General features: G+C 39.9%; 7 non-coding genes across 7 annotated transcripts; all 7 read right to left on the reverse strand.

Annotated features, from left to right (window-relative positions):
- Positions 1-1,441: 1,441 nt before the first annotated feature.
- LOC128429255 (U2 spliceosomal RNA) lies at positions 1,442-1,632 on the reverse strand. The gene has a single exon (XR_008333899.1). It is a non-coding gene; the product is annotated as a U2 spliceosomal RNA (small nuclear RNA).
- A 1,058-nt stretch (positions 1,633-2,690) lies between these two features.
- LOC128429238 (U2 spliceosomal RNA) lies at positions 2,691-2,881 on the reverse strand. The gene has a single exon (XR_008333884.1). It is a non-coding gene; the product is annotated as a U2 spliceosomal RNA (small nuclear RNA).
- A 1,057-nt stretch (positions 2,882-3,938) lies between these two features.
- On the reverse strand, positions 3,939-4,129 carry LOC128429244 (U2 spliceosomal RNA). Its single transcript, XR_008333889.1, has one exon. It is a non-coding gene; the product is annotated as a U2 spliceosomal RNA (small nuclear RNA).
- A 1,062-nt stretch (positions 4,130-5,191) lies between these two features.
- LOC128429239 (U2 spliceosomal RNA) lies at positions 5,192-5,382 on the reverse strand. Its single transcript, XR_008333885.1, has one exon. It is a non-coding gene; the product is annotated as a U2 spliceosomal RNA (small nuclear RNA).
- Positions 5,383-6,275: 893 nt separating this feature from the next.
- Positions 6,276-6,466, reverse strand: LOC128429243 (U2 spliceosomal RNA). Its single transcript, XR_008333888.1, has one exon. It is a non-coding gene; the product is annotated as a U2 spliceosomal RNA (small nuclear RNA).
- Positions 6,467-7,524: 1,058 nt separating this feature from the next.
- On the reverse strand, positions 7,525-7,715 carry LOC128429240 (U2 spliceosomal RNA). The gene has a single exon (XR_008333886.1). It is a non-coding gene; the product is annotated as a U2 spliceosomal RNA (small nuclear RNA).
- Positions 7,716-8,774: 1,059 nt separating this feature from the next.
- LOC128429242 (U2 spliceosomal RNA) lies at positions 8,775-8,965 on the reverse strand. Its single transcript, XR_008333887.1, has one exon. It is a non-coding gene; the product is annotated as a U2 spliceosomal RNA (small nuclear RNA).
- Positions 8,966-14,763: the final 5,798 nt, after the last annotated feature.

The following is a 14,763-nucleotide window of genomic DNA, read 5'->3' on the forward strand; positions in this document are numbered from 1 at the left end:
TTAGATTATTTGATCTTGTTAAGATTTAGTTTCTTTCTGATTAATTATTTTTATTTCTGGTTCCTTTGTTTTATTTTATTCTGTTCTTTGTTCTATGGGCAATGTGCAATATGGTTGACGGTTACTGTGCAATCCTGTTTAATTGGCTTGAATATTGGTGAGTTATTGGCTCCGTAAACTAGAGGCCCTCTTCTGTTATTTCATTGTATAATATCGCTTGCAGTGATAATCCACTGGTTTAATCACACCAGTGTTGGGATTCTTAAAGTGTGCTGTGCTTGTTTTATGCATGGTATTTTAGCTTTGTTAAATTGGGTCTGGAGCCTTTAACTTCTCTCTTTTTAATCTGTTATTTATATCAGGTACAGTCCAGTACTCCATCCTTTGCATATATTCCTGTGCTGTTTGATCAGTCTTTTTGAATCATTAGTACGAATTGAATAAATTGTCTATTTCTGGAATCCTCAGCCTCCCGTCCCGTTTATTCTGGATATATGTGGTGAACCCGTTTGGCATTCAACTGTCACCCTAAACCTTTGACCGCTACATATACTTCATGAAAAAATCGATGGCCTCGTGCAACTATCCTGTTAGCACTTTTACATGTTATCTTACACTGTTTTAAAGTTGCAAACACATAAAGGCAGTTGCTCAGCATGTTTCTATTAATATTCCTTTTGACTAGTGATGAGTCGTTCCGTGTCGAGGCTTCGAAGCGCGTGTCGAGTAATCCAAGAAGATTTTTGTGAAGCGCGCATCGAGACTTGTGTTGATGACATATGTGGTGACGTTCAGAGCCAGAGGAGATAGTTCGCGGATTTGGTGTATGAATCGAAATATAAGGGGCAGCAAAACGCAATGGACCCCCCCCCCCTTCATATTTTGTGGATTAGGGACTTTATTGCGCGTTTGTTTACTAGGAAAAGACTCCGCCAGAAACCCAGCACTGGAAAAGTTGTAATTTTTAAATAAAAATTATTAAAATGTTCTGCATATTTCACGTGTTACATGTTGTCCCTAGTATCATGAGAACAGTCACATCACAACCCTCTGCCCAATTTGTTTCCACTTTCCCTTTTGACCCTGCCATTGTATCATAGTGACAGACACCATATTAATGAGTTCAAAATGTATGTATTGGCTTCACCAACATCGTTCATTCATTTAATCAATTCAAAACTTCACACACCAGAGCGATGGTGTCATTGTAATCACTCTGCCTGTTTTGCATTTATTGTCCACTTGACGGCGCAGTAGAGCAAATGAAGTCCCATGAAGCTTCGGCCCATAAGTGAAGCGATATGGATGGGGAGCTTCAGTGCTTCATCACGCCGGAACTATAGCACATAAGTTCTTAACCCTAAATCAGATTAGTTTACCTTTTAGTTGCATACTTCTTTATTGCATTCGCATTAGGTAGATATTATGTTAGACAAAGTTAGGGGGGTGCACCGTTCCTGGAGGTACTGCAATACCAGGTCGATGCGTGGAGTGGACGGAGCAAGCCCCTATTCCATCTCCCAGTTCCAAAAATCAATTTAATATATGGTCCCCGGGTAGGGGACGTATCAGATATTAAACTGATAAGAACAGATACTACACTTGATCTTAGCCAAAAGGCCGAGAAGCGATACTGAAGAAGTGACTGAGGAATCAAACCGGTTCTCCTCCCAGTCCCCTTCACTCAGAGGTCTGAAAACAGGTTATAAACACAGTCCGTCAAACTGGAACAAAATAAGTCACTGAATCACTGGGAATCCAAACATCTGACAAGTCAAACAAATAGAGAAATAAATGTTTCATACAAAGGAGGACAACGATTGTTCACATTATCTGTTGTTGTAGATTTCCCACCATGCAAATCTGCATTTACATATGAAGGGCTGAACTAAAATCGTCTCTTTTATCTAATTTAACTTCGAAAAAAACACAACAGCTCAACGGTCAGTTCAAGTGAATCAAAACTGAATCAGACTGAGGCAAAAGTGGTTTGACTTAAATCTGGAAGTTCAGAGAAAAGAAATAAAAAACTCAAAGCAAATTTTCAGCTGTTACCTGAGTTCTCCTTTCAACAGCTTCCCCAAAACTCCCGCCACAAAACATTCCCAAAAAAGTATTAAGGCTTTACCTAAAATGTCCAACACGTTTTCACAAAAGTAATGCACTATAGTAGCCCATTAGAAAATTATACCCACTGATATATACATATATTTTTTTTCCATATATATATAAATAACAATTGCAATTTTACTACTAACATTCTTATTGTATACCTAATCTGCCATGATACTTCCAGAATATCTAAATGTCCTTGTGCCACTATCATGTAAGCACTTTACTCAAGTACATTTCTTTACAGATATATTTTCTGTCTGTAGTGACGGCTGTTTATTACATATATCTAGTCTGCATTTGTATTAAATAGCCTATTCTATATTATTACATTTGATCTTAGTGTGTCCTATAGTTGCAAACAGAAAAAGGCAGTGGCTCAGCAAGCTTCTATTTATATTCCCTTTGACCTGTCAATAAATTGATATTCAAAAATATATTCGTAAAGCACTTCTGATACAAATAACGCAGCGTAAAATGGCCAAATAACTAACAGCTAACGCATGTCATTAGGTAGAAACTTAAAAACATATCTTCAGGCATTTCTGTATATTGTTGCTTAGTTTTAGACAAAGTTAGGGGGGTGCACCGTTCCTGGAGGTACTGCAATACCAGGTCGATGCGTGGAGTGGACGGAGCAAGCCCCTATTCCATCTCCCAGTTCCAAAAATCAATTTAATATATGGTCCCCGGGTAGGGGACGTATCAGATATTAAACTGATAAGAACAGATACTACACTTGATCTTAGCCAAAAGGCCGAGAAGCGATACTGAAGAAGTGACTGAGGAATCAAACCGGTTCTCCTCCCAGTCCCCTTCACTCAGAGGTCTGAAAACAGGTTATAAACACAGTCCGTCAAACTGGAACAAAATAAGTCACTGAATCACTGGGAATCCAAACATCTGACAAGTCAAACAAATAGAGAAATAAATGTTTCATACAAAGGAGGACAACGATTGTTCACATTATCTGTTGTTGTAGATTTCCCACCATGCAAATCTGCATTTACATATGAAGGGCTGAACTAAAATCGTCTCTTTTATCTAATTTAACTTCGAAAAAAACACAACAGCTCAACGGTCAGTTCAAGTGAATCAAAACTGAATCAGACTGAGACAAATGTGGTTTGACTTAAATCTGGAAATTCAGAGAAGAGAAATAAAAAACTCAAAGCAAATTTTCACCTGTTACCTGAGTTCTCCTTTCAACAGCTTCCCCAAAACTTCCGTCACAAAACATTCCCAAAAAAGTATTAAGGCTTTACCTAAAATGTCCAACACGTTTTCACAAAAGTAATGCACTATAGTAGCCCATTAGAAAATATACCCACTGATATATACATATATATTTTTTCCATATATATAAATAACAATTGCAATTTTACTACTAACATTCTTATTGTATACCTAATCTGCCATGATACTACCAGAATATCTAAATGTCCTTGTGCCACTATCATGTAAGCACTTTACTCAAGTACATTTCTTTACAGATATATTTTCTGTCTGTAGTGACGGCTGTTTATTACATATATCTAGTCTGTATTTGTATTAAATAACCTATTCTATATTATTACATTTGATCTTAGTGTGTCCTATAGTTGCAAACAGAAAAAGGCAGTGGCTCAGCAAGCTTCTATTTATATTCCCTTTGACCTGTCAATGAATTGATATTCAAAAAATATATTTGTAAAGCACTTCTGATATAAATAACGCAGCGTAAAATGGCCAAATAACTAACAGCTAACGCATGTCATTAGGTAGAAACTTAAAAACATATCTTCAGGCATTTCTGTATATTGCTGCTTAGTTTTAGACAAAGTTAGGGGGGGTGCACCGTTTCTGGAGGTACTGCAATACCAGGTCGATGCGTGGAGTGGACGGAGCAAGCCCCTATTCCATCTCCCAGTTCCAAAAATCAATTTAATATATGGTCCCCGGGTAGGGGACGTATCAGATATTAAACTGATAAGAACAGATACTACACTTGATCTTAGCCAAAAGGCCGAGAAGCGATACTAAATAAGTGACTGAGGAATTAAACCTGCTCTCCTCCCAGACCCCTTCACTCAGAGGTCTGAAAACACGTTCTAAACTCAGTCCGTCAAACTGGAACAAAATAAGTCACTGAATCACTGGGAATCCAAACATCTGACAAGTGAATCAAATACATAAAGAAATGTTTCATACAAAGTAGGAAAAGGACTTTTTAACATTATTTCTTGTTGTAGATTTCCCACCATGCAATTCTGCATTTACATATGAAAGGCTGAACTAAAATCGTCTCTTTTATCTAATTTAACTCTGAAAAAAACACACAGCAGCTCAACGGTCAGTTCAAGTGACTTAAAGCTGAATCAGACTGAAACAAATGTGGTTTGATACAAATCTGGAAATTCTGAGAAAAGAAATAAAAAACTCAAAGCACATTTTTCAGCTGTTACCTGAGTTCTCCTTTCAACAGTTTCCCCAAAACTCCAGTCACAAAACATTCCCAAAAAAGTATTAAGGCTTTACCTAAAATGTCCAACACGTTTTCACAAAAGTAATGCACTATAGTATGCTATTGGGAAAATATGCCTATTGATATATACATATATTTTTTTTCCATATATATATAAATAACAATTGCAATTTTACTACTAACATTCTTATTGTATACCTAATCTGCCATGATACTTCCAGAATATCTAAATGTCCTTGTGCCACTATCATGTAAGCACTTTACTCAAGTACATTTCTTTACAGATATATTTTCTGTCTGTAGTGACGGCTGTTTATTACATATATCTAGTCTGCATTTGTATTAAATAGCCTATTCTATATTATTACATTTGATCTTAGTGTGTCCTATAGTTGCAAACAGAAAAAGGCAGTGGCTCAGCAAGCTTCTATTTATATTCCCTTTGACCTGTCAATAAATTGATATTCAAAAATATATTCGTAAAGCACTTCTGATACAAATAACGCAGCGTAAAATGGCCAAATAACTAACAGCTAACGCATGTCATTAGGTAGAAACTTAAAAACATATCTTCAGGCATTTCTGTATATTGTTGCTTAGTTTTAGACAAAGTTAGGGGGGTGCACCGTTCCTGGAGGTACTGCAATACCAGGTCGATGCGTGGAGTGGACGGAGCAAGCCCCTATTCCATCTCCCAGTTCCAAAAATCAATTTAATATATGGTCCCCGGGTAGGGGACGTATCAGATATTAAACTGATAAGAACAGATACTACACTTGATCTTAGCCAAAAGGCCGAGAAGCGATACTGACGAAGTGACTGAGGAATCAAACCGCTTCTCCTCACAGTCCCCTTCACTCAGAGGTCTGAAAACACGTTCGAAACACAGTCCGTCAAACTGGAACAAAATAAGTCACTGAATCACTGGGAATCCAAACATCTGACAAGTGAAACAAATACTTAAAGAAATGCTTCATACAAAGTAGGAAAAGGACTTTTTAACATTATTTCTTGTTGTAGATTTCCCACCATGCAATTCCTCATTTACATGTGAAAGGCTGAACTAAAATCGTCTCTTTTATCTAATTTAAATCCGAAAAAACACACAGCAGCTCAACGGTCAGTTCAAGTGACTTAAAGCTGAATCAGACTGAGACGAATGTAGTTTGACCCACATCTGGAAATTCAGAGAAAAGAAATAAAAAACTCAAAGCACATTTTTCAGCTGTTACCTGAGTTCTCCTTTCATCAGTTTCCCCAGAACTTCCGCCACAAAACATTCCCAAAAAAGTATTAAGGCTTTACCTTAAATGTGAAAAACCTTTTCAGAAAAGTAATGCAATATAGTGGGCTATTCGGAAATTATACCCAACGAAATATATATATATATTTTTTTCATTTATATATACAACAATTGCAATTTTACTACTAACATTCTTATTGTATACCTAATCTGCCATGATACTTCGAGAATATCTAAATGTCCTTGTGTAACTATCATATAAGCACTTTACAGATATATTTTCTGTCTGTAGTGACGGCTGTTTATTACGTATATCTAGTCTGCATTTGTATTAAATAACCTATTCTATATTCTTACATTTGATCTTAGTGTGTCCTATAGCTGCAAACAGAAAAGGCAGTGGCTCAGCTGAAGTCTATTTATATTCCTTTTGTTGCTTTGTTTTAAACAGAGTTAGGGGGGTGCACCGTTCCTGGAGGTACAGCAATACCAGGTCGATGCGTGGAGTGGACGGAGCAAGCCCCTATTCCATCTCCCAGTTCCAAAAATCAATTTAATATATGGTCCCCGGGTAGGGGACGTATCAGATATTAAACTGATAAGAACAGATACTACACTTGATCTTAGCCAAAAGGCCGAGAAGCGATACTGAAGAAGTGACTGAGGAATCAAACCGGTTCTCCTCCCAGTCCCCTTCACTCAGAGGTCTGAAAACAGGTTATAAACACAGTCCGTCAAACTGGAACAAAATAAGTCACTGAATCACTGGGAATCCAAACATCTGACAAGTCAAACAAATAGAGAAATAAATGTTTCATACAAAGGAGGACAACGATTGTTCACATTATCTGTTGTTGTAGATTTCCCACCATGCAAATCTGCATTTACATATGAAGGGCTGAACTAAAATCGTCTCTTTTATCTAATTTAACTTCGAAAAAAACACAACAGCTCAACGGTCAGTTCAAGTGAATCAAAACTGAATCAGACTGAGGCAAAAGTGGTTTGACTTAAATCTGGAAGTTCAGAGAAAAGAAATAAAAAACTCAAAGCAAATTTTCAGCTGTTACCTGAGTTCTCCTTTCAACAGCTTCCCCAAAACTCCCGCCACAAAACATTCCCAAAAAAGTATTAAGGCTTTACCTAAAATGTCCAACACGTTTTCACAAAAGTAATGCACTATAGTAGCCCATTAGAAAATTATACCCACTGATATATACATATATTTTTTTTCCATATATATATAAATAACAATTGCAATTTTACTACTAACATTCTTATTGTATACCTAATCTGCCATGATACTTCCAGAATATCTAAATGTCCTTGTGCCACTATCATGTAAGCACTTTACTCAAGTACATTTCTTTACAGATATATTTTCTGTCTGTAGTGATGGCTGTTTATTACATATATCTAGTCTGCATTTGTATTAAATAGCCTATTCTATATTATTACATTTGATCTTAGTGTGTCCTATAGTTGCAAACAGAAAAAGGCAGTGGCTCAGCAAGCTTCTATTTATATTCCCTTTGACCTGTCAATAAATTGATATTCAAAAATATATTCGTAAAGCACTTCTGATACAAATAACGCAGCGTAAAATGGCCAAATAACTAACAGCTAACGCATGTCATTAGGTAGAAACTTAAAAACATATCTTCAGGCATTTCTGTATATTGTTGCTTAGTTTTAGACAAAGTTAGGGGGGTGCACCGTTCCTGGAGGTACTGCAATACCAGGTCGATGCGTGGAGTGGACGGAGCAAGCCCCTATTCCATCTCCCAGTTCCAAAAATCAATTTAATATATGGTCCCCGGGTAGGGGACGTATCAGATATTAAACTGATAAGAACAGATACTACACTTGATCTTAGCCAAAAGGCCGAGAAGCGATACTGACGAAGTGACTGAGGAATCAAACCGCTTCTCCTCCCAGTCCCCTTCACTCAGAGGTCTGAAAACAGATTCTAAACACAGTCCGTCAAACTGGAACAAAATAAGTCACTGAATCACTGGGAATCCAAACATCTGACAAGTGAAACAAATAGAGAAATAAATGTTTCATACAAAGGAGGACAAAGATTGTTCACATTATTTCTTGTTGTAGATTTCCCATCATGCAATTCTGCATTTACATATGAAAGGCTGAACTAAAATCGTCTCTTTTATCTAATTTAACTTCGAAAAACACACAGCAGCTCAACGGTCAGTTCAAGTGACTCAAAGCTGAATCAGACTGAAACAAATGTGGTTTGACTTAAACCTGGAAATTCAGAGAAGAGAAATAAAAAACTCAAAGAACATTTTTCAGCTGTTACCTGAGTTCAACAGCTTCCCCAAAACTTCCATCACAAAACCTTCCCAAAAACGTTTAAGGCTTTACCGAAAATGTCCAACACGTTTTCACAAAAGTAATGCACTATATTATGCTATTAGTGAATTATACCCATTGATATATACATATGTATATACTTTTTTATATATAAGTAACAATTGCCATCTCGCTACTAACATTCTTATTGTATACCTTATCTGCCAGTATACTACCAGAATATCTAAATGTCCTTGTGCAACTATCCTGTAAGCCCTTTACTCAAGTACATTTCTTGACAGATATATTTTCTGTCTGTAGTGACGGCTGTTTATTATGTATATCTACTCAGTATTTGTATGAAATAGCCTATTCGATATTCCTACATGTGATCTTAGTGTGTGCTAAAGTTGCAAATAGAAAAAGGCAGTGGCTCAGCAAGCTTCTATTACTATTCCCTTTGACCTTTCAATAAATTGATCATTAAACAATATTTGGAAAGCACTTCTGATACAACTAACACACCGTAAAATGATCCAATATACTGACAAATAACAAACGGTTTATACATGTTGAAGTAGATACTTAGATAATATTAGTAGGCATCATCATGACTTGTTGCTTAGTTTTAGACAAAGTTTAGGGGGGTGCACCGTTCCTGGAGGTACTGTAATACCAGGTCGATGCGTGGAGTGGACGGAGCAAGCCCCTATTCCATCTCCCAGTTCCAAAAATCAATTTAATATATGGTCCCCGGGTAGGGGACGTATCAGATATTAAACTGATAAGAACAGATACTACACTTGATCTTAGCCAAAAGGCCGAGAAGCGATACTGAAGAAGTGACTGAGGAATCAAACCGGTTCTCCTCCCAGTCCCCTTCACTCAGAGGTCTGAAAACACGTTCTAAACACAGTCCCTCAATCTGGAAAAAAATAAGTTACTGAATCACTGGGTATCCAAACATCTGACAAGTGAAACAAATACAGAAATAAGAGTATCATACAAAAGCTGAGAAAGATTGTTCACATTATTTCATGTTAAAGATTTCCCATCATGCAATTCCTCATTTCCATACGAGAGGCTAAACCAAAATCGTCTCTGTTATCTAATTTAACTCCAAAAAAACACACAGCAGCTCAACGGTCAGTTCAAGTGAATCAAAACCGAATCAGACTGAAACTAATGTGGTTTGATACTAATCTGAAATTCAGAGACAACGACCAAAAGCAATCCCAGCATCCGCATCGAACCACTTCCTGTTTCTTTTGCTGCTAGTTTGTGGGTGACCAACGTCCTGACTGCTGCCACCTACTGTCCTGGAGTATGAACAACACGTTGACAATAACGCCTTAGTTAATTTGTCATTGCTGCTCCCTTCATCGTGATTAATTGATACATTGCCTTCATTTTTCCGTATGTTACTCAAAACAGGAGGAAATAAATCAGATAAAAACAGGAATTCAAGTAAGGAGTTGTTAGATTCCCCATCATGCAATGCTGTATTTCCTTATCAAAGGCTGGACTAAAATCGTCTGTTATCTAATATAACTCCTAAAAAGAGCTCAACTGTCAGTTCAAGTGACTCAAAGATGAATCAAACTGAAAAAAGTGTGGATTGATACACATCTTAAATTTAAAAAATAAACAACCTCAAAGAACATTTCCCACGTTGAACGGAACCCCTTCCTGTTTCTTTCTTTACCCACGTAAGTGACTGACGCCCTGACTACGGCCACCTACTGTCCTGATGTGTGAACAACACTTACATCTATCTGTTTCTCTTACACTAAATCTTTATTTTGTTTTGATCGGCGAAGAGAAAACAAGCTGAGAAACAGCAGCAGTAGAAAATATGCAGAGTGGATTTTCACATTATGAGAATGACCTGCAGTAATAATGAGACTGAGGATTATAAAACTAAAGCTAAACATACAACACTGTCAAACAATTTCTCCCCATGTCTCACTCAGCTGTTACTAGATTTAAAAAATCTGATACATGTCACAACTTTTTCCAGTAAAATCCAATTATGTTGAACAGCAGCTCCACAATGTACAGCCTCCAAAATGACCATTGAAATAAACCAACCTACTCTAAGAAAGATTCAACTAGAGTGGTTCTCAATAGAGAGCAGACCTCCGCAAAGGCCATACAGCCCCTTTCCATTCAAGCTGCACCTAATTTCACAGATAGATAATACACATAACATCAAAATTCTCTCGGAACAAAAAATTCAGAATGACTGTGGAACAAGCCCTCTACATATAGTTTTAGAAGGTGTCCCAGTATAAACTGTAATAACAGATGGTTATAATCGCTTTAATAAAATTCTGAACATTGACATGCATTGACAAAACACAGCATTACGGCTGAAGTGTATTTGTAATAATGAATATAAACCAAAGTCAGATAACAATATGCATAAAAAGGTCCTATTAATTTGAATTAAATTATAATCCTTATTAAACCAGATTTTTTGTCCCACCCCATCCTGAGATGCTTTAAAGAATGTGTAGAAGGTTGAAACAATACATTATCAAGACGTCAAAGAAAAGTAATTCCTTTCTCCATTTAAAACGTGTGTTTTAACTTAATACTACAGTTTACTTGGGGGATATTGAAGAAAAAAATGTAGATTATGAGAGGAAAGTCTCAATATTATGAGAATTAGGTCGGGAATAAAGTCGGTCTTGTGTCTGAAGCCGCTCATAAACAGTTACATATAATACATATAATTACGGAAGTTTATAGTCATATAATAAATCATGAATTATATTAGCTGAGTATAACGACACACACCGGTAACAAATGAACACATTTTCACAATTACAAATGCGATATCATTATAATATGAATTATTGTCATTAATGGGGCAGACAGGAACCAGTAGTGGTCCTAAGCTACGACTGCCCAGATTAAAATACAAATCCTACCTGCTCAGTTACTGTGTGTTACTAAGTGTGTTTAGTTACTTGTAGGTGAGTTTTCCCAAAACATTAGTGTTATTGGATATGCTGGTTTGACCAATAAACGCGTTTATCATCTGAGAGGTAAACTAAGAGCAACTTCCCTGACCTCAGCATCCATGACACATAACAATGGCGGGTGCAGAGCCAGTGAGAGCCAGGCAGACATCAAATCAGAGAGTGCAGATGAAATTATGACCAATCAGAGGCTGGGTGCACTTATTTCTGTACCCCTATGGACGGGCAGACGTCCAATCAGAACACGCACATCAACTTTTGACCAACCACAGGCGGAGATTGTAAGGATAACCCAAGTTGATCCCAAGAGGAACCGAACATCTGCCTGCTGTTAACGTTCTTCCACTTCCCTGAACGGTATCGACCCCCGGGCTCGCTGCCCCGCAGGCCTTTTTCCCGCCGAGATTCTCTCTTATGCAAATTAGCCACGCGGTCTCTCGGCCTGCAGTGGGCGGATGTAAACACACTCCTTCCTCCCTGTCGAGTATCAGGATCCATTCATGAGATGGATCTATTGGAGAAGCTTGTCTGACCATGTGTTTTGCTGCAGTGATGTCAAGGAGTCGCCATGTTGTTTAGCGCACCAAGCCAGTGGCACCAAGGTTCAATCAAAGAAACAAATAAGCAGTCTGAGAGGAGCAAAGTTCAAAAAGGCTTTTTATTTAAATATTAAGAAGATTCTCCCTCCTCCTGCTCCTCATCCTCATCTTCCTCCTCATCCTTCTCACTACTATTTTGTGCCAGCCGGAGGTTCACACTGATGCCCTCATAGGTCACGTAAAAATATGTTTTTTTTATATCTTTTACATCGAGTTCTCCTCCCTCATCTTTCTCCAGTACAGCGAGCGGGGGTAATGCTGGGGGAGGCACCGGAGGTGAAGGTAAACGGCCCAAGTGCTGTCATCCAAACTGGCAGCTGACCTTTCTTTCTTTCTGTCGAGGCAGCCAAGGTGCAGGCAGTCTGTTAGGCTGCTGCTGTGCTGACATCTCCCTTTATCGTTTTCCTTGGGCACTTTTTGTACTACATCCTTCACAGGATTTTTTGGTTCACACAGGCAGTACACCACAGTACATTGAGACATTCAGCACTAACCTGGGAACGTTTTTGAAGACTGCAGTTGTCAACACCAGGCTTCCTTCAGCCTATCAGAACTGTCCCCCTGCATTTTTACAGCAACACCATTGGCAGGACTTTACATGGTCATTTGCATGGGGACGAGGCGATGGACAGTGAAAGGGTTTCAAACGGGGCCTGACCATGGGGCCTCTCCCTCATAGCCCCCCAAACTTTGCACGATGCTGTGTGTCTTGGCAGGAACAAAGTATAGATCCAAGCAGTGGAAGCAATTAGAGCCATGCAACAGTCATGTTTTTGACAGTTTCTGTTAAGGTGGCGTGTGTGCGTGTGAGACAGACATCCCTCACATTCATATTATTACAACATTTCAGTCCTATACGTTTAATTGTCATTTTCAATTAAACTTGCTGTGTTCATATTTCTTGTGAGTAACTGAAAGCATCTTTTCATTGAACTTTCACTGTTTCAGACAGGAAGCTCTTGTAGCGGGAAGTGAAGTGAAGCAGGAGATGAAATACACCTAGCATCTAATGTCAACATTTCATCTAAAGCTATTTTTATACTCACCGTTTTGTTTTCAATATGTAATTGATTCATGTCGTCCTCTGTGTTGTCACGTTATAATTGTGTCCTTGCTCAGGACTTAGTGGTGGAGATTTAGGAACAGAAAATAATCCCTATTTGGAACACATGGCCTGGTTTTATTGTAAACAAGCAAAGCTCAACACTAAACATTTATACACAAATTATGAACAGAAAGCATTGTTATAACCATACGTGGTCTCCACTCCATTAACAAATTTACATGGGGCTCTTCGGACCTTTCTCCTAGATGCCTGGGGGACTGAGGAGCAGGCTGAGGGGTGGTAGCCTGGGCCGCAGACGGCAGAAAACAAGATTAACAACATGGTTAACAAACAACTGTCGTAATGTAAAAACCTTTCTCCCAGGCCTGCTGTCGCTGTCCCTCTCTAACATTCCTCTACCAGGCAGTAGATCGAGGGACGGCAGAGGCAGGGTTGGAGGCAGAGGTGATGGCAGGGGCTGAGGCGGAGGCAGGGGCAATGGTGATAGTAGGGGCAATGGTGATAGCAGGGGCAAAGGTGATGGCAGGGGCAAAGGTGATGGCAGGGGCAGTTATTGATGAGGAGGAGGCTGCAGTGGCTTGGGTGGCGATGATGTACAAGGTTGGCGCCAGGGGCCCTCTATGTGTAGCAGCCTGACCAGAGGCCTCCTCAGGGAGAGGGACAGGGAGAGGTGGCCAAGGAAGCCCATGCAGCTCTTCCTTGCACCATCCGGCATCCAGCAGCTGCTCATCATCCCGCTCATCTTCCCAGTCCTCTTCAAGACTGTCTGTCCCATTGGAGGCATCGGGATCCCGGCCCACGTCTTGCGGCAGCACGGCACCTCTCTGCGAGTACAGGTACTCCAACCCAATGAGCTCCCCTGAACAGAGAGTAAAAAAAGAATTGTGGTTTCTACAATTGGCCTGTGACAGCCTGTGTGTGCCTGTATGCAATATGAGCTCTTAGGTTACCTGTGTACTCGCTAAGCTGTATGTAATCCTTAATCACCGTCCGACCAAAGAGCTTTTGGCTGAGCTGGTTGACTTGGTTCTGCAGCAGGGTACTATTGCCACACAGCATCGTCTTTGGGTTATCCTCCAGGGCTGCTCTGGCACAGTTTTCATTCCACCTCACCAGGCCCTCCAGCAGGTAAACCTGGAAGTTGAGGGCATGGGCAAACCTGCCTGTTACAGGACAGAGAGAGGGAGAACAATAGTTATTTAAACCCACACATGCGTGTGCTGTGCTTCAGGTGTACACATTTCGCACTCACGTGGAAAGAACCTGCACATGTGGCGGTGGAATGACTCCAGGGAGGTGGAGCCGCGGGCACAGCGGAAGGCAGGGAGCATGACACCCCCCATGCTCACCTCCCCTGTCTTCACATACAGCTCCACTCCTGGTGGGTCCTGGATGCAGCGGAGATGCCGACGCTGCGTGCTCCACACCTCTTCCATCTTGGCATGGTCAATGAAGGGGATGCCCATACCGTCAGTTGCCACCCAGAAGTAGTCAAGCACTTCCTGAATGAGCGGCTCTGTCTCCAGCGCACCCCTTGTGCGGCGGCGGCAGTGGGAGGCGAGCTCCTTGGACGTCAGCTGGACGCAAGCGTCTCCTTCGTCTTCAGATTGCTTGGCCTCCTCCAGGCGGAACAGGTCGCTGCTGTCCCACTCAAAGATGGCAGTGGACAGATGTGCCATGAAGAGGCTGCACAGCTGCTGGTTGTCGGCGTTGAAGCCCTTTTTGAAGCCCTGCATGAAGTGCCACACATCCAGCCGCACGACCAGCTGCTGCCACTCGCCAAACATGGCTGCGACCTTAAAAAACGAGCAAAAATACATTTAGAGTAATTAAAGTGGGTGGTTGAGTTAAGAGGTGGGCATCTTCACTAGCATCACGATTGGATTACTATTCAGCAGTTGACAACTATGCATTTCAATGTATCACAGTCACTATTTCCTATATTAAAGCACAGGGCTGCTTTTTCCTCAATTAATACA

The sequence above is a fragment of the Pleuronectes platessa genome, chromosome 22 (genome assembly GCF_947347685.1).
Source record: "Pleuronectes platessa chromosome 22, fPlePla1.1, whole genome shotgun sequence".
Lineage (NCBI taxonomy): Eukaryota > Metazoa > Chordata > Actinopteri > Pleuronectiformes > Pleuronectidae > Pleuronectes > Pleuronectes platessa.